This window comes from Lycium ferocissimum, chromosome 11, assembly GCF_029784015.1.
Source record: "Lycium ferocissimum isolate CSIRO_LF1 chromosome 11, AGI_CSIRO_Lferr_CH_V1, whole genome shotgun sequence".
In the NCBI taxonomy this organism is placed as follows: Eukaryota; Viridiplantae; Streptophyta; class Magnoliopsida; order Solanales; family Solanaceae; genus Lycium; species Lycium ferocissimum.
Genome location: NC_081352.1, coordinates 16199016 through 16217589, shown reverse-complemented (window position 1 = coordinate 16217589; position 18574 = coordinate 16199016). Strand labels below are relative to the sequence as shown.

The following is an 18574-nucleotide window of genomic DNA, read 5'->3' as shown; positions in this document are numbered from 1 at the left end:
TTCAACTTCATGTTGAGAATCATCTCCTTTTTTCTTATTTATCATTTCAAAATTACTTTGAGTAGGAGAACTTGTGCTTTGCTCTTTTCTAGAATTCAAACTAGAATTATATAGAATTTTTTTTTCTAAAAATTCCACATGCACTGATTCTACAATAACATTTGTCTGCAAATTCAAAAGTCTATATGCTTTTGAGTTTTGTGCATAATCAACAAATATGCTCTTAATACCTCTTGGACCTAACTTTGATCTTTGAGGGTTAGGAACCTTATAAAAGGCTAGGCACCCCCACCCTTTCAAATAATTTAAGTTAGATTTTCTACCTTTCCATAACTCATATGGAGAGGTCTTAGTTTTCTCAAAAGAAACTCTATTAAGAATATGACAAGTTGTTAGTACAACCTCTCCCCACAAATAAAGGTAATTGAGCATTTAAGAGCAAGGCATTAGTCATATCTACTAACATTCGTTTTTTTCTTTCAGCCAAACCATTCTGTTGTGGAGTGTAAGTTTTCTAATGTATAATTCCATGAACTTCACAAAATTCATCAAATTCATTGGAGAAATGCTCTCCTCCCCTATCATTTCTTAACATTTTGATCTTTTGATCCTTTTGATTTTCCGTAACAGATTTAAATTCCTTGAATTTCTGAAAGGCTTCATCTTTTATTTTGATTTCATAGACATAACTATATCTAGAAAAATTATCAATGAAAGTAATAAAATATCTCTTTCCTCCTCTTGTTAAAATTCCATTTAATTCACATATATCAGAATGTATCAATTCAAGTAGTTGTAAATTTCTTTCAACACTAGGAAAAGTTTTCTTTGTCATTTTTGCTTGAATGTAAACCTCATACTTATCCAATTGTTTATGATTGCATTCTAAGTATCCAATCCTTGACACAAATTTCATAAAACCAAAATTCATATGTCCTAATCTAGCATGCCATAACAAAGAATTTGACTCAAAGCTATAAGCAGAACTCTTAATATTATTAATACTCATTTTGAACAAACCATTACAATAGTGTCCTTTCCCAATAAACATATAATTCTTAGAAATAATAACACTATCAGATTCTATGACAATCTTAAATCCTTTCTTGGACAACAAACTTGTAGAAACTAAATTCTTCATAATTTCAGGCACGTGACAAACATTCAACAAAGTTAGTTTTGTCCAGATATACGCTGCCTTTGCCTTCAACTTTGACTTCAAAGATCATTGCCTATAAAAACACCTTCAGGCATCTTGCATTCTTCATATGTCTTGTATAAGTTTTTATTGTTGCAAACATGAATGGTAGCGCCAAAATCTAGCCACCATCTTCTGACTTTGAGGGATCAACCATGTTTACTTTTGTTGCCGTTCCAACTTTTAAATTTGATATCATAGCAACCAAATCTGTAACAGCTTCCTCAATCATGTTTGCCTTTTCGGAATTTTCTGAGATTCCAAAATTCTTTCCCTTCTTTTTAAACCTGCAGTCACGAGAAAAATGGCCTTTCTTGCCACAATTAAAGCAAGTAACTGATTTTATAGCCTTTTTCTTAAAAACCTTTTTATTGTCTTTAAGATCAGAACTAGAACCTTTTTCATACTTTGACTTGCTTTCAACATAGTGACACAGATTATTAATCTTTGAAACAGGTTGAAACTCTGAGTCGCGTGCACGAGTTTCACTTTCGATTTGTAGATGGGTTTTGAATTGCTCAAAAGTCAGAGTTTCATGAGAATTCAAAATTTTCTTTCTATAATTCTTCCATGAATTAGGCAGTTTGGAAAAAATTGCACCAATTTGATCTGGTAGTTTAGAAACTAACACTTGCAGTTTATAAATTTGATCCATGATTGATAAGTTCTCTTTAATTTGAAACTCAAAATACTGCAAAGAAATAAACTTATCTTTGCCCTTTTTTTTCGATTTGATATGTTTCCTCTAGCGCATTCCATATTTCTTTTGGAGTCTTCAAATTTGAATAGAGATCATTTAATTGATCAATGAGCGTATTGAGAATATGCCCACGATAAATTAGCTCATCCTCTTTACGTTTCTTCCTTAATGCTTTCACAGTTTCAGATTCTCCCTCAGTTGGTTCTGGAATTGCAGTGATTTCAGGATCCAAAACATAAGAAATTTTCAAAGTTGTGAGAAGAGACACCATTTTATCCTTCCAGCGAGTGAAGTTGGTTCCATCAAACCTGTTTGATGAAATCCTTATTCATGAAAGAGATTCCTGAATTTTGATTGATTTCCATAACAGTGAGAAATCACTCTATTGAATTGTTAGAAATTAGATGAAGATAATACAAAGGAAAGGCTTGAGGCGTGATATTATCACAGTCTCAAATGAGTGATTGCCTGTCCATAGGGTTAGCAGACAACGCTTCTCTGGGATACAATAAGCCTATTATCAGTTGAATTAAAAGTGACAGATATAGAGTAATTACTTCTCTATTTATAGAGAAGATAAGTAGTTGAAATAGACACTTGTTCCAAAAGGTTGTGCCCTTATGCAGAACAAACACACTGGAATATTTCACCAGTGGTACCCAAAACAGCTTTTCATAGATGGTACCTATTTCATCTATGGTACCCAAACTAGTTATTTCAACTGTAGTACCCAAGTAATTTAAAATATTATTACTCCAATATTACAAACTATATAACACTTTGTACATTTACCAATTTCGGTGGAAACTTATTCACATGGAGTGTTACAACAAATATACGTGATATTTGCTTTCACATAAATTTCTATCACGTAACTACAAGTAATTAATATATACTTTTATCTTATTAAATCACTTAACTATCAGGTCTGATTCTGAATTTGAATACTTGTTTGACTATATATTCAGATGTGTATTAACATTTAGATGTCTGAATCTGAATCACAGCTGAATATTAAGATGATGTATTAGAATGTTAATATTAAATAATTAAGACTCTCATCTTTTAAACATATGAATGTATAAAACTTACCTTTATGTAAATATTAGTGAATATAAAATTCAATAAAATACTAAATCAATCTAATACTATATCACCAAAAACTTATATGACAGTTGGTGGTTGTGATGGATAGTAGTAGTGGTTGAGCGTGCCGATTAGAAATCATGTTGGCTAATGGGGGCTTTATAGGTAGTAGCTAGTAGTAATGGTGGATGGTAGTAGTAGTTGATTGTGACGGCTATTAGTTGTGATGAATGATTCAATGGCTAATGGTTGTGGTGACTGATGACGGTGGTTGGCGATTTATAGTGGTGATTGATGGTGGTGATTGTCGGTAGTGATTGATAATTGTTGTGGTAATGACAATTGGGGTGATGATTGTAATGGTGACTAGTGGTGATGACGATTGATTGTAATGATTGATAGTGGTGGTGTCTGTGGAGTGATGTGCCGTGAATTTCGGCACATTTTGTGTCTTTTTCACTAGAAGTGTTGCTTGTTTTTAAGTGTTTTTACGTCGTTTCTTATGTTATTTTGGTGTTTTGTAGGGTTGGTTGACTAAGGAACGGAATGATAAGAAATGCTGAAAAACGGACAACTTAGAGCAAAAGGACGGTCTCAGAACTCGAGTTACGGACCGTAACGTGATCCGTACCCTGAGAGGAAGATCCAGATACGTGCCGCTCAAAGGACGGTCCGTAACTCATGTTACGGGCCGTAACGTGTACCGTAATCTGAAGAAAATTTCCAGTAAGAAGCCTAAGTGTTGTCACATGTTACGCCCAGAAGGACGGTCCGTAACGCAGGTTACGGGGCGTAACGTCATGGCGTAACGCATTGGCCACTGAACACTGAAGCCATAATCCACTGGAAGATACGGACCGTAACCTGTGTTACGGTCTGTCGCAAGAAGACGTAACGGTTGACCTAATATTAAGCTGACAAAGGACGGAACCGAAGGACGGACCGTAACCTGTGTTACGGATCGTAACGATGCCGCGAAGGGTGTTTTTGTCCAGAACTTTGACGCGATTTTTGGCCCTATAAATAGTTAAAGTTAGGTTTTTAACATTTATTCTGATCTTTTGGGAGCATTAACTTTAAGCCTTGGATATTTGTGAAGTGGTTGGAGCATTTAAAGCACCAACTTCACCCTCATTCCACATTGTATTAGCATTGTAAGTACATTATGTTAACTTTTAAGCTTTATTTGTTAACCAAAATGATGAGTAGCTAATTTTAATTCTAAGGTTTTGGACCCCATGATGGGTATTATGTGAATGGGTCTCTACTATTGATATATACATAATGGTTGTTGGTATTTATTCTATCTTTGTGCGTTAGCGTTGGGTAATGATTGCAAGCATTAGCCTAAGCCATTATACTAACTTTTCTTTGAAAAGAGAGTTAGTATTGGTAAGATTGAATAACAATGACTCGGGCGTTAACCCTCGTTTAATAGACTAACTTAGGGATAAGAACAAGTCTAATTGGCATTATTGGTCGCTCTTCGAGTTCAACTCTTTCGCATTTGGAAAAATCATAAAGAGGAAATACGGCCTAACTGTTGGGAAACATTAGAAGTCCTTAAGAGATCAAGTACATACTCTTAGAACAATCATTAGAAGTATATCACATTGAAACCTGAAGCATAATATCTAATCAAAGCTGGGAACACAACCTTAGTCTCTCTCTCGCATTAATTACAATTCAAGTCAAAGCATTCGTTTACATTACACAACAAATATGTCAAACTATTCGGAATAGGATTAAAGCCTTTAAAGACTAGTATCGCATACAATTAGTACCCTTTTCTCTCCATATTCCCTGTGGGATTCGACCCCAACCTTGTTTGGGTTATTATATTTGACAACGATCGCTTTACACCACTCATAGGTGTAATTTGAGCGTATCAAATTTTGGCGCCGTTGCAGGGGAAGAAGGAGAGTTTGTCTACAAAATTACACAGAAAGATACAATCCCGGTCAGAAAATAGGTAGCCTCAGTGATTGCACGATTGGCAGATCCCGAATGGGCAATAGTGCCAAAATTGACGTACCACTACGAGGATTTGGAAAAACACCCTCACACTTGAGGAAAAGTTTTGGTGGCAGATTGTTCTGTTCCGCATCCGTCCTACCCAGGCAGATAATTATTTGACCCCGAACAGAGCTGTTCTTGTGGCTGCCCTTATGTCGAGGTATAAGATCAACATCGGATGACTGATAGCCGCAGATCTCCGAGAGAGAGCCACACAACCAGCCACTTCCCTGATTCATTCATGTTTGCTCACGCTCTTATACTTGCGAGAGGGACCAGAACCCCTCTCCTTTATCGACCACAGTGTGATCGCCAGGAGTATCTATGACATCACAAAGGGCAGAGATGATATGTTGTACAATGCCATCTACCTCGTCTTCTGATGTGCCGGAGGGGCCAACGGGATCAGATGTTCTACATTTAGCTATTATGGGTGCTGAGGCAACTGATGCGGGTCAGCCCACAGATTCTGCGGCTCCACCGGCTGACTATGCTCCACAGCCCATGCTAGATCCAGATCCACCTACTTCGGGTGGTCCCACCTCTTCCACTGGAGCGAGCCCAAAGACCGCTCGGGCCCATACCGGAGTCCCTCCGTAACTTGCGAGAAAGATGATTTTCAACCGAGAGAATTTTGGGGCGTGGTCCCGTGCGTATAGAACGATAGGCGGTCAAGCGCATCATGACCGAGCTGAAGTTGTACACAAAAAAGGCTATTGATACAACTTTAAGGCCGATAAAAGAGCAGATGGCTGCTGACCACCTACAGATCCACTCTCGGATAGATGGTATTGAGAATAGAATGACGGAGCTGACTAAGACACACCCCGCTGTGGAATTGGGGACTGTTCGAAGTGAGTTGAAGACACTAAAGGATGATGTGCAGAAATTGAAGGCACGAGGTGTGGTCAGCGACTTGCATATTTCGAAAGTACACACAGAGTTGGTACAGAGATTGTATCAGCCGGTTCAGAGTCTACTTAGGGATGATGAGATTGAGGAAACGGCCGATGAAGAGCATGAGGAGTAGTTAGAAGAGGATACCCACTCTTCACGAAAGGGAAGCGCAAGAGAGTCGCGGCCCCAGATGATGAAAACCTTGATCCCATTCTCAAGAGTCTTGATCCGTTTGATGCCATGCGCCCACAGAATGAGGAGGAGGAGCGGCTAACATTGAAGAAGATCCGACAAGAGTCCCGGCTGAGTTCTGACAACACTGGAGCGACTTCTAGCTCAGCCCATCCCATTGAGCCGGCCCACCATACTTCTGCCCCACCTACTGAGACTGGGATTGCTAGTGTTGGCCAGCATGATACCACCCTTGCCCCGACCTCTAAGGTTATCCAACCTCATGATGCTGCAGCAGATCCAAGCGCCTAGTGCGCTCCAGGGTGGCCCTACATTCTATTAGTGGATTATATAGATGCCTTGGGGGCAATGCATGTTTCTAAGTTGTGGGTGTAGGGTAATTGCTGGTATTGCTGGTATTGTTTTAGTATCGGATATTGTTTTTGTTTTTGTTGGCATTGTTTTTGTCTTAAATTGTGATATTAAGTATGTGTTTAGGACCCTCCTCGGTTGTTCTTTGGCAATGTGTTCTTTTCCCGAGGAGTGTTATTTTATGTTGAACCTGGCATGTTTAGGTTGTTTAGTTAAAAGTAAAGTAAGGATGACTTAAGTGGTGGTGGTCCGTGTTTTCTAGCATATCTAAAAGTGTTTTACGAGTCAATAATATCCCTCGGAAAAATAATTTGTGATGTATATCAAGAATGGGTTGTTGATATTGACATGTATGGTTCTTTTAATGACATTGCAAATAAAGGGTGTCCATGTGTGTGAAATATTCAAACAGAATTCAAGTCAGAGTATTAAAACAATCCTTATGCCATTGTGTGGTGAGTTCTTAGTTTCTATTTGTGTATGATGCTTATAATCTAGAACTTTCCCGGTTGGTCGTGCGTGAATTCTAAGGAGAGTTTGATTGTGAAGTGATCTTAAGCTTTCTTTGTATTGACTCCAGAGCTTGTTTATCTTAAATGAGCCTAGCCTATTCAGAAAATGATCCCTAGTCTCCCATTTTGAGCCTATAGACTTTTTCTTTGATTAGCCGTTAACTAACCTCCACCCCTTCTGTGAATAAACCCATTTGGCACCAAGTCCCTCCTTGACACTAAAGAATGACAAAAGAGGCTAAAAGCCTAAGTTAGGGGTGATAAGTGAAAGATGCAAAAAATGAGGCTAAAAGCCTAAGTTGGGGGTGATAAGTGAAAGATGCGGAAAATGAGGCCAAAGGCTTGTTGGGGGGTGATCATGGACATTGCGGAGCATGATTCGGTGTGGTTAGAATAGACATGAAAAAACAAATGGTGTATATATATAGATATATGTATATATATATATATATACATACATACATATATATATATATATATATATATATATATATATATATATATATATATATATATATATAGATAGATAGATATATATAAGTCCTAAATAAATCCACGCCGGAGCTATAGGGTCAACAACAAAAGGAAGAAAGGTGAAGGAAGTCAAAATGTAGTGTCAAGGAGGGTGAGTCACCACTATCCAAATATTTATCCTACCCGTCCTTAAGCCATCGTTACAAGCCGCAAAAGTCCTAATGTGATCACAAATCAACCGTTCAAAGTCAAGGCATTGAAAATAAAAGCAAGCCTATGGTATGTGCAAGTATGGTATGCAAATTTCTTTGTGAGTGTGAGTGTCTTTCTGTCTCTTTAGTCTCTTGTCCCATTTATTTTGTAAATATGTGTGTGGGGACATTCTTTGGTCTGTGAGGGCGTAAGGATTGTAGATTGCGAAGTAACTGGCTTTACGGAAGTTGAAGTTCATGTGCATAGAGACTCCCATACTATGATTGTGTCATTAATTGAGGTTCCATAGTGAATTGCAATTGTTCTAAAATGTGCGTCTTGTGTCACAAATAGGACGTGGATAAGAGCCCAATATTTTCTTGGATTGAAGAGTCTGTGCTAGTAATACATGCCAAAACAACCGTAGGCATTCTTATTTTGCTAGATGTCGTATGTTAGTAGTGAGTCTTGTTGTAGTTGCTTGAGGACAAGCAAAAGCTTAAGTTGGGGGTGTTGATGTGCCATGAATTTCGGCACATTTTGTGTCTTTTTCACTAGAAGTGTTGCTTGTTTTTAAGTGTTTTTACATCGTTTCTTATGTTATTTTGGTGTTTTGTAGGGTTGGTTGACTAAGGAACGGAAATGATAAGAAATGCTGAAAAACAGACAACTTGGAGCAAAAGGATCGTCTGTAACTCGAGTTACGGACCGTAACGTGATCCGTACCCTGAGAGGAAGATCCAGATACGTGCCGCTCAAAAGGACGGTCCGTAACTCATGTTACGGGCCGTAACGTGTACCGTAATCTGAAGGAAATTTCCAGTAAGAAGCCTAAGTGTTGTCACATGTTACGCCCAGAAGGACGATTCGTAACGCAGGTTACGGGGCGTAACGTTATGGCATAACGCATTGGCCACTGAACACTGAAGCCATAATCCGCTGGAAGATACGGACCGTAACCTGTGTTACGGTCCGTCGCAAGAAGCCGTAACGGTTGAGATAATATCAAGCTGACAAAGGACGGAACAAGGACGGATCAGTAACCTATGTTACGGTCCGTAATGATGCGCGGTGGTGTTTTTGTCCAACTTTGACGCGATTTTTGGCCCTATAAGTAGTTAAAGTTAGGTTTTTAACATTTATTCGATCTTTTGGGAGCATTAACTTTAAGCCTTGGATATTTGTGAAGTGGTTGGAGCATTTAAAGCACCAACTTCACCCTCATTCCACATTGTATTAGCATTGTAAGTATATTATGTTAACTTTTAAGCTTTCTTTGTTAACCAAATGATGAGCTTGCTAATTTTAATTCTAAGGTTGTGGACCCCATGATGGGTATTATGTGAATGAGTTTCTACTATTGATATATGCATAATGGTTGTTGGTATTTATTCTATCTTTGTACGTTAGCATTGGGTAATGATTGCAAGTATTAGCCTAAGCCATTATCCTAATTTTTCTTGGGAAAGAGAGTTAGTATTGGTAAGATTGAATAACAATGACTCGGGGTGTTAACCCTCGTTTAATAAACTAACTTAGGGATAAGAACAAGTTTAATTGGCATTATTGGTCGCTCTTCGAGTTCAACTCTTTCGCATTTGGAAAAACCATAAAGAGGAAATACGGCCTAACTGTTGGGAAACATTAGGAAGTCCTTAAGAGATCAAGTGCATACTCTTAGAACAATCATTAGAAGTATATCACATTGAAACCTAAAGCATAATATCTAATCAAAGCTGGGAACACAACCTTAGTCTCTCTCTCGCATTAATTACAATTCAAGTCAAAGCATTCGTTTACATTACACAACAAATATTTCAAACTATTCGGAATAGGATTAAAGCTTTTAAAGACTAGTATCGCATACAATTAGTACCCTTTTCTCTCTGTATTCCCTGTGGGATTCGACCCCAACCTTGTTTGGGTTATTATATTTGACAACGACCGCTTTACGCCACTCATAGGTGTAATTTGAGCGTATCATGGAGTGATAGATGGTGGCAATTGGTAATGGTGTGCGACGGTGGCAGCAGTTGATCATAATAGTGGGAAATGGCAGTAGTGGTGAAAGAATGAAATTGATGAACTGCCAACTTTATAGACATTATTGAAGAAACACCTTAATGATATTTACACTTTGTTACAAATCTTAATCATTTAGATCTACTCAAATTCATTCAGTAGTTGTAACATTAAAAAATGCACTTAATATTTAAGATCTCAATGAATAAGATTTAGTTTGAAACAGACTGAATGACTGATATATGGATGATTAAGAATAAGACCTTTATTAAGTGTAAACTATTACGGTTCGCATTTCGCAGGCGGGGTTAGCGCTCGGAAAGCTACTTCGAACCTGTTGGTGCTCTTTCGGACTTGTTTTGAAAAAGAGTCGCCACGTAATTTTTAGGAAATTAGGAAAACTAGTTTTGAAGGATTTATTCATATATAGTGAAAAAGTCGTCATAATCCAAAGTTAGGGGTAAGGGTTCTGGTGATCCCCTAGAGAAGGTGTTATGCACCCTAGTATTAAGGATCCGTACTATATGATTGACCTTCGAATTCCAATGTATGAATATTTGCATGAATTGTTTATTTAGTGTTTATTCCCGCATTTATAAAGTCTGTCGTTTGCATATCATTTTTTTGGAAATAATTTGAATATATCCCCTTTATATATAGGGTATTTAGTTTTAGATTTATAACATCCAGATACAACTAGTTTCTTTTTATATATAAGGATAGTACTGACTTTGTCAAGATATGAAAAAGTTGTTTATTTAAAGTGTGGAATGAATGGGTTTTGCTCATGCTTGACTCATACATGGTTCAGGATAATCCGTTTAATACGTTTTCAAAATGTCGTTATCTAAAACTTTTATGTTTATGAATGATTTATACGGATTTCAACTTATAAATATAAAAGGTTTTTTCTTTTATAAAAATGAGCTTTCTTTTGTTCTTTGAATTTTAGGCCCAATACCAGCAAAAGAGGTTCCCTTTTACGTATGGGCTAGGCCCAAAATAGTCATTCCCTTTCTGAAAATTAGTTAAGTGTAGTTCAAATAGATGTGGTTTTAGTTGGGCCTTAGCCCCAAAATTCTCATTTTTCTGATTGGGCTTGGTCTGAAATGTTTTATTTGTTTTAGGCAAAAACTGAGTTTAAAGGAAATGTTCTTTTGGTTTAAAACGCCAATTTGGTTTATTCAAGAAAACTGTGACAATGTTCCATAATGATGTAATCCGCCTTTATCTTATTATTTAACTTGTATGATTCATTTACTTAGCCATTTTACTTTTAAAAATCATTTATACTAAGCTCGGGTTTTAAATATCGTGTGGGGACCTAAAGTCGAACTAAACGGCGTAGGCACCCTTGTCCTAAGACGACTATTCATAATCATAATGATTCCAATAATATATATGAGTTTTAAAACTTTACAAATACAGGATACAATCAATTACATATAAAAGAAAATACAAATAATGCATAAGTAAAGAGGAAGGGAAGACTAGGGGCGTACCAAGCCCCTAGTTGGCCATTTTCACCCATGGTTGGGCCTTCTTTGCGTCTTTAACAATATTAGCTTTCATTTCTTTTCTTGGACTCAATAATCGTTGAAAGAATTTTCCTATTGGGCCAAGTGGCTTGACCTGGCCCAAGTGGGCATGCAGTGAGGAGAGGGCAAAAAGAGAGACCCGGTTAGTTTATATTTACTGAATTTATCATACATGTAATTATACACATATATATATGTATCACACTCATTCGCAATTAATGTAATCAAGGTATTTACATATATGCTATTGGGCCTTAATGGCAGAGATTCAGACAATAAAAAAAAGGGGGGGGGGGGGGGTGGGTGGTGGTGGTTATCACCAACTGTATCCTCGATGCCGCACAAGATCAAAAAAGGTTTCATGAACCTTAGGCATGACAGGCTATCAGGGGAAAACTAAACCAACCCCAAGCTTTCCTTGATTTCTCAGCCATACACAACAGCAGAAAGAAGGATGATAAACAGAATTCCACACCCAACTCATAAGCATGGTATAAATAGAAGCAAATTGATATATATAGACATAGTATAACAAGAAACCAGCTGAAACAAACAGGCATGGTATGGACAAAAACATATTGACATACATAGATGTAGTATAACCAAAAGCAAACTGAAACAACTAGGCATGGTATGGATAGAAGCAGATTGCAACATATGGATGTAGTATAACCAGAGGCAAATTGAAGGCACATAGACATGGCATAGATTGAAGCAAATTGCAACACATGGATGTAGTATAACCAGAAACAAATTGAAAGCACATAGGCATGGCATAGATAGAAGCAAGCTGCAACACATGGATGCAGTATAACCAGAAGCAAAGTGAAAGCACATAGACATGGCATATATAAAAGGAAACTGTAGGTCTAATGCTCATAGGGATAGCACAAGGCAATTCACATAATGGCAACAATAAAAAGGGACACATGTAGGATTTATACATAACCAAGCAAATATATATACAAGCTGGACTAAAGCATTCACTGAATTCACGGGGCCATGTATAGAATCATGGTGTTGTGTAACAAGACAAGTTGGGATCTAAAGAAGCAGGGTATAATTGAGCATACAAAACCAGGCTTCTCTGAGTCTAACTGATCATTGCAGGACACAACAATATACAGGAAACAACTAACAATGCAGGCAAGACAAGATACATATCAATCTAGTTACACGTAAGTCACAAAAGGTGGTTCTCATGTTTTCAATTGAATTTACCATGGTGACAGTAGCAGGTAACAAGGATATGCAAGATTCATGCAAAACATACAGTTCAGGGAAGATTAAGGACAATAAAAAAGGAAAACAACCATGCCCCTTTACAGACTCATTCTTAGGAAGCTGTCTAATGAACTCAACATAGAAACAGTGTCATACTTGAATAAATTTATCCTAAAGGAGGACAACAATCATGAGAGATCTCAAGGAAACTTCATGATTCATTGATTATTTTCTCTATTATTGAATTAATTTAGCATCCAGACTCCATCTTTTGTCAAGTCCCTTTCTTTTAATCCACAACCCGATCATCTACACACTATTCATCTATTAAGCTTTAACAAACACAACCCTCACAAGATAGTTTCAAACTTAAAAAACCCTTTCCTTTGGTTTATTGATAAGAATAAGGATCAGGAGGACATGCATAGTGAGTATATGGCCCACAGATCCTTGAGGCATGCCATGGCACCTTTTATTTGAGGGAAAGGTACTATGAACCAAGTTTGACCTTGGTTCTTCCCTATTCCTTCCCCAAGATGCCATTAAAAGACTTCCTCAAGGTCAATGTGACTTAAATCCATCCATACACATTCCCTGATTACACTACCTTATTAGTCACCCAACTTAAATGTCAACAAGTGACCCTACTGACTTCTATAGTTGAGTTTAGTCTAAGGGTTATAGTCAAATTAAAGTCTCAAGCTTCACAAATTCCCAACTGAACATCATCAATCTAAGAGTCTCCCATATTTAGGTTAGTTTATCTTCAGCTTCTTGCATAAAACTAGACAGATCTCTGAATAGGGCATGGAAAGTCCTCATGAACTAAATATAACATGTTTCTCTTTAGCTTAATCAATTAATACTTATCACACCCTCCCCTTAATCATACTTATTATCAGAACAATGAGCCATTAGACAGCATGATCCTACCAAACTATTAAGTATATAAACAAACTACAGAAAAATGATCAAACCCCTTATTATACAACAATTCAGTGCTACCAGATATCAGGAGTGAGCAGAGCATTTCATATACAGATTCTCATATGCAGACTTAATATGCTTTTAACTAGGGATGCAAGCTTAGAGTATCACATCATCACAACTCAGGAAGAAAGAAATAACACAAGCCAGATAAATAGGGGTTGCAGGCATGCTCAAAGTCTAGAACAGGGATCATACAATAACATCAAGAGGCCTATGTAGGGTTCTAGACAGTTCAAACATATCAAGTGGGTAATTGATTAAGCAGTGATCTCATAACATGCCATACAGGTACTTAGAACAAAACACTCTTATTAACAAGTCATGCAATTCAAGTTAACACTCAACAGCCATGTAAAGACTTCTATGTCCCCTGAGTAACTAAACAAATCACTATATTCAAGTACACTGCCAAAATGAACCTAATTAATCTCATCAAAGCCTTAAACTATTCAACCTAGATCATTACAACGTTCTAACAGTTTCATAATGGTTAATAGGTTTGGCATTAATTTGGAATATCATTAAAGTTACTAATGTCAATCATACAGCTCTACTTCACTACGTTCAAAGGAAGAAACAGCCAAGCAGGAACCTATTCCTCTAATAAGCACACCTCAACTTATACCTTTTATTAGTGGGGCAGCATCAGAAACATTATTCGGATGCACACATACTCAACTCATCTTTAATCAAGTAATCAATCATGATTAGGCTAAACATACAATTAATGAGGACAAGAGTGCAATATCTTCCTCAAACCCTTAATGAACTTTAAGCACTATTAAGGTAGTAGATTACCACTAATCACATGTAAGCAAACTAACAGCAAGAACAGGGTGTTATCACATAAAAAAAAACTATTAAAAATAACAACAAGATTAAGGAGTTACCTATTTTAAGTGCAGTCGTGTACAAGAATGGACCTTGGAGCATTTGTGCTTCCAAATCCCCAACTCGAGCCACACAAAAAATGAAAGAAAAACAACGCAAATATTTAGAATTAAAGAGACTCGAACCCCCAAGAAGGTTAAGTCTTAAAATTTTTACTATAAGCCTAACTGTCGAGTTTTTGATACTCAAATTCAGGCTCTTGAGGTTATGAAACTTGTTTTTATGGTGAAGGTTGGGGCCCAAAGTCCATTCCCAGACTTGAAATTTCGATGTGGTACCAAATAGATTTTCAGATGCAAACACTCAATATATGAATTAACGACTAAGATTCAAAGTAAAATAACACATACATGGTCGGATCTGACCTATCTAGATCGATTCGAGGCATTTGCTCATTAGCCAATCAAAATGCAGTTCGTACAACATCAAAAATCTAGAAAATCACATGCTTGATTCGAGAAATGAAAAGAAAAATAAAAGTAACGAAGATTAGTACCGTGTTTGGGACAAAACAAAGGATTTGAGGTTGAAACTTTGAGGGTTTCAGCAAATGAACCCGCAAAAGCCCGTTGTGGCTCTGTGTACTCTGAACTTTTCCATACTAGGAAGAGAGAGGGGAGAGAAAACAAACGCAGCTACGAGGGTTTCTAGGGAGAGGAGAGAGAGGGGTGGGGTTTGTTTGGTATGTGACAAATGAGGAAATGGAAAGGGATATGACCCTTATGTCTGATGTGCTTAGTTGGGCCGGACCAGGTCCAAAAAAAAAAAGGAAAGGGAAGGGGCCCTAATTTATGTATGTCATACATGTATATTTACGTATATTAGGTGTATATATGTATGTAGGTGGTAAAATGGGTGGACCAAAATAAATAAGAACGTCCAAGTATCGATTATTGATCACATCATAGAAATTATGACATGATTAGCATTTTTAATTAATTTTAAAACACGTCTAATTATTTAAACAACCCTGATTTGCAAGTATAGCCTTAATTGGTTTTAAATCTAAATGAGTGCTGCAATTATGATCCTTTTGTTAACTAATTGCAATAATGTCCTTAGTTAATCTTAATTCAATTAATTATTTCAATGGTGGCCTTATTTATCCTAATTAACCAATTAAAGCTGAATTTGCACTAGTGACCTAAATTGATTTGCTAATGGATTTGGTCATTTCAATCAAGGCCCCTTAGAGACTAATTTGCAAAAATGACCCCAATTGTCTTAAACCATAAATTGGTTAATTCAAATGTGGCCATAATATAAATGAATAGTAATTAAACTAATTTGCAATAATGATCCTCTAATTGATTAATTAATCTAATTAAACACTAAAATAATTTGTTAATTTCAATCAATTATGTAAACACACAGAATTAAAGATTGAGGGATAAAACGGTCAATTCCTTTACTTACTCAAATTTCTTGGATTAAAGGGAATAAATTATTTGCTAATTTGACTCTTGATAATTTAAAAAATTAAATAAATAATTATTCAAAATTGTTTTTCTTTTGGTCTGTTCTAGTAAAATATTCCATAAATGTCATAAAATACTAATTAGTAACTAAATAATTTATAATGTCATAAAAAAACACTTTAAAAATTTAAAGGGATAAAATATTGACCTGAACAATTTTATAAAAAATCATTTAAACCCTTTTAAGATGCATGGCTCATTTTATTTATTGTCCAAGGACTCTGAGTAATTAAAATAATTTATCGGAGGTCAAAAATTAGGTGTCAACAGAAACAAATGAGACCTTAGTAAAGTTTGGTAATAAATACGCGATAAGAATAAACTTAGACCAATCAGCTTTTTGATCCATTTTGTAACAACCCGTTAGGTCGTTTTGGGTTTTAGAACCCCTTTCTCCTATTTGAGATATCCCGTAGGTTAAAGTTTATGACTTGCGGGTATGGATGGCATGAATCCCGCGGGGGCTGAGGTGGATTTCGAAACACAAAAAATAAAACTACTGATTTCAAAGATTAAGAGTTGACCAACATTAAAAACGTGATTAGACCACTAAAAAAACAGAAATTAGCGACAGACAAATTCTGTAGCTAAATAGAAAAATATGTCGCTAATCCTATTAAGTGGTAGATTAGCGACAAGTTATCAAGAAATTTATTAGCTACGAGCAATTTAGCAATAGAGTAACAATGAAATTCGTAGTGGATGGGCTTTGATTGATGATTTGAAAGTTCCAATACATTCTTATTATGATTTTAGACTTGTACGTATGTTTGAATTGCAATCCAAGGGGTTCGCATGAGGTTCGAGGATTAAAACCAAATAGGAGTTGCACCAGATTTTATGCTTTTTGTGGTACAAAAGCAGACCTTCGTGGTAGAATGGTCGGCAATCGCGATTGCGAAGGGTTGGCGTGGATTGGGCTCGTGATCGCATGAGAAAGATTATCAGTGTGCAGGGCCTCGACTGATTGCTCTTCGTGATTGTAAAAGTTCCCATCACGGTCGCGAAGAGTTAATACCTGGCCGTGCTAAAAATATTTCAAATCGGGATTTGACATTTCAAAACACAATTTGGGGATTCGTAGAGCTTGGCTCAAGGCGATTTTCGAGGGAATTTTAATAATTTGACTCGGGGTAAGAGTTCTAGCCTTGAATTTGGTTAACCCACTTGATTTTCTTATTAGGTGATTAATTCATGATCAAAGTGTATAGTTGGAAATTTCTAGCCCTAGATTAAGAGGCTATTAAATGATGATTTAGAAGTTGATTTGGGATTAGATTGTAATGAAATTTTAGATTTGAAATCCCTAAGGAATGGGTAACCCAATTTTGGAATCGATTTTATATTTTGACCCAAGGCTCGGGTTTGACTTTTTGACCTGGATATTTTATATTGTAATGTGGGTATTGTTGAATTCTTTTGACATTATACAGTACACTTTTAAAAAGATAAGACACATCCAGAGACTTAAGGAGAGAAAAGGTCGTTTGGGATTTGTAAAGCTTCAGATTGGGGTTAGTTAAGACTTGACTTCGATGAGGGATTTTTCCCAGTTAGGTAAGTAATGAAATGATCTAAGGGTAAGACGGTGATGTATAAGCTAGGTGGCGAGCGCCGATGCGGGCACCGGGTGACATGTACGGGTTATTGCCTTATGTTCTCTATTTGATTGATTTTTCTGATTATTTAATATACTTAGCACAATTTCATGCTAATGTGGTTGTCATGACTATTGTTTCCATGCTAGGTTCTATTTTTAGGTATGTGGATGTAGTTGACATGTTTAGCTGATAATTATATTTTATTAGGCCAAACCCATCGATAGACACATGTGGTCGTCCGATTCTTTCACTTGAACAACTCAACTAAACCTTGTTTCGTTTAGACACCTGAGGTAGGGTCCGACAGTGCCATTTAGACATTTTTTGCTCAATTAGCCAAATTTACAAAGTGTGTGCAATACACTCACTGCTGATGTGGTAAATGACGAATAAAATGAGGACATGTGTCTTTTTTAATTAAAAAACACTATTTTAAAATATTTAATAACAAATTAAAAGTAACTATCAAAAAGAAAAGAAAAACTTGATTTACACTCAATCAGAAAAGGACACATTATTAACAAAAAGAAAAAGAAAGAAAGAAAGGACACATTCAAAATTTTGAAATGAATAGTTGTTCTTGGTGTTCTTCACCATCTTCATGTTGTCCTTGTTACAATGACGATTTTAATCCAAATTTTCAAGAGAAACTCCTCCAAATTTGTTATAACTTCAGCTAAAGATTCCCCACGAAGACTCAAAGACAATCCAACATTAATTTCTCAAAATTTTCATCAAATCAATTAACCCATTTTAAACCTTCAAGCTTCTAATGACTCCATTAATGGCACTTTTTTTTTTTTTTAATCTTTTTGGAATTTCATTTTTCTTTTGTTTATTAAATAGATTTATCCAAAGAAAAATCATCTTTCTTGTCCCGTAAACGCTTAGGGAGAAAGAGGGTGGTGGCGGTCTTGATTTTTTCCGGTGAACAACATAGCAATGGTGGAAGGTTTGTTAATGGTGGAAGGTTTGTTAAATGGAGAAGAAAGAGGAAAAGAATAAAGAAGAAGAAGGAAATAAAAAGAATTAAAAAAAAAAAAAAAACTAGCTTTTGGGCTCTTCACGCGCCAGTTTGGTGTGGAAATCACACAAGTTGCTAAGTGAGCGAAAAGTGTCTAAACGACACAGTCGGGTCCTACCTCAAGTGTCTAAATGAAACAATGTTTAGTTGAGTTGTTCAAGTGAAAGAACCGGACGACCACAGGTGTC

The 18574-nt window shown here is 36.5% G+C and overlaps 1 long non-coding RNA gene across 1 annotated transcript; it reads right to left on the bottom strand.

Moving 5' to 3' along the window:
• Positions 1-11011: 11011 nt before the first annotated feature.
• On the bottom strand, positions 11012-14944 carry LOC132037602 (uncharacterized). Its single transcript, XR_009409931.1, has 2 exons — positions 14780-14944; positions 11012-11272 (listed from the first exon to the last, which is right to left on the bottom strand). It is a non-coding gene; the product is annotated as an uncharacterized LOC132037602 (long non-coding RNA).
• Between the last annotated feature and the right edge of the window lie 3630 nt (positions 14945-18574).